This window comes from Micropterus salmoides, unplaced genomic scaffold (genome assembly GCF_014851395.1).
Source record: "Micropterus salmoides isolate LMB-PRFRI ecotype aquatic unplaced genomic scaffold, ASM1485139v1 Ms_hic_scaffold_1129, whole genome shotgun sequence".
Classification (NCBI taxonomy): Eukaryota; Metazoa; Chordata; class Actinopteri; order Centrarchiformes; family Centrarchidae; genus Micropterus; species Micropterus salmoides.
The window spans coordinates 10,806-12,500 of NW_024040185.1; the positions used below are offsets into that span (position 1 = coordinate 10,806).

Sequence of the window (1,695 nt, forward strand, 5' to 3'; positions counted from 1 at the left end):
AACCAGGACCACACCACCTAACTGCACCAAAGTGACATTTACAGCTTTGTTAATGTGCTGTGGCTAATTAGCTATCTAGCCTGCAGACTGGCAGTAAGGTGCTGTTATTTGTGCTGTTAGAGAAGGAGGACATTTTAGCAGTAAGGCTAATGTGGATGCTTGTTAAAAGTCTGGCTCTTGTGATGTGTAGCTCCAAGCTGCTTGTCGGGCTCAGTGTGAGCATCTGCTCTGCATGTAACAGAACACTGGCCCTACTACTTTATGCAAGATTTTATTTGCTGTATTAAATAAGATCTCCATCTGTAGATAGACCGATACCTTGCCTTAAAAATTAGGAGGCGCCAAAATGATATAGAATATGAATCTCTTCTTTTTTTGTGATTCTTTCTCAAAGGAGAGCAGATGTGTTGCTATAGCAGACAAATGCAACTGAATTTGAAAAAAACTAAAAAGAAAACTGAACTAAAGTTTATGGGGCCCTTTACAACACTGAATGACAAATCCATCATTCACGCATTTAATCTAATGAGAGGCTACACTTGGATTCCACAGAATAACTTGCATGAGACAGTCCTTAAAGTTTACCTGTAAAAGCAGATTTTATTCACAAATTTAAATGCAGGTTTTACAATCATTCTGAGTTAGTCAGAAACAAGTTGGCTTTTCAGTTTGTGCAGCAATCCCTACTGTGGTCAGTGACCGCCAAGTGCTGTGTACGTTCACCAGAGTGACACCTGCAATTGTACAATCTGATGCAGAAAGCAACGCGAATGAAATGTTTTTTTTGCACTGAATCAACAAAAGTGCTGTCAATTAACATGACAACAGGAAAAATGATCTTATTTAACTAAACATTAACACACTTCCACTTATACACGTTTGTGGCAGACCCACACTGAACAGGTCTTGTTAATAGCCATGGGCTTCAACAAAGCACTGCAGAGTCCCTGATTTGCATTAGCGGAATTGATCGATGCTTTTAGGGGCATGGTGAAGCAGTTTACGGAAATACAGACACAGGACATACCCCTCACTCAAAGTGAAGAGTGTTGTCAGGATTTAAACAAAAAGGAACATACAGCTGTGACCAGAGAGCCACACTGGCCAAACAAAATATGTGGAGCAACCATCATTTAACTGGATTGGGCTAATAATGTATTATCAGTGTTGAACTAAATTCAAAATGTTCATGTTTTTAAAGTTGATTTGGGCTGCCGAGTAGAAAAAAACTCACCGAAAAACAATTTGTTTTGTGTGATATATGATGGAAACTGTGTGTGTTTGGCTCTTAAGCTTTCCCAAACAACCTTCACAAACTCTTAAGAGAAATTGTTTCTCAAAGAGTTGAGAAGATCAATGCCACTCTGACATCTGTAGGGTTAATATGAAGCTAAAGCTATCAGCCGGTTAGCTTAGTGTAAAGACTGGAAATGTTACGTCTGGTTTGCTTAATCTCTACAAAGATCTGTGTAAAAACTTGTGACGGCCAAACTTTAGGAAGGCGCTGCTCAGTTACTTTCAGAGGTGCTCATAGGTGGATTTTGTTGCCACGGAGGCTGGCTAGCTTTTTCCAGTGTTAATGCTAAGCTAAGCTAACTGCTGCAGCTTTACATTTAGCATACAGCCATAAGAGTGGTATCCATCTTTCAAATCTCGGAAACAAAAGCGAATAACCGAATTTCCCAATAAATGACA

At 39.5% G+C, this 1,695-nt stretch overlaps 1 protein-coding gene across 1 annotated transcript in view; it reads right to left on the bottom strand.

Moving 5' to 3' along the window:
* Positions 1-574: 574 nt before the first annotated feature.
* LOC119898443 (WD repeat domain phosphoinositide-interacting protein 3-like) overlaps positions 575-1,695 on the bottom strand; it is a 10,097-nt gene continuing 8,976 nt past the window's right edge. The window contains 1 exon segment of the mRNA XM_038712615.1: positions 575-1,695. This exon segment is cut by the window's right edge and continues 931 nt beyond it. The gene's annotated coding sequence lies outside the window, so the exon portion shown is untranslated.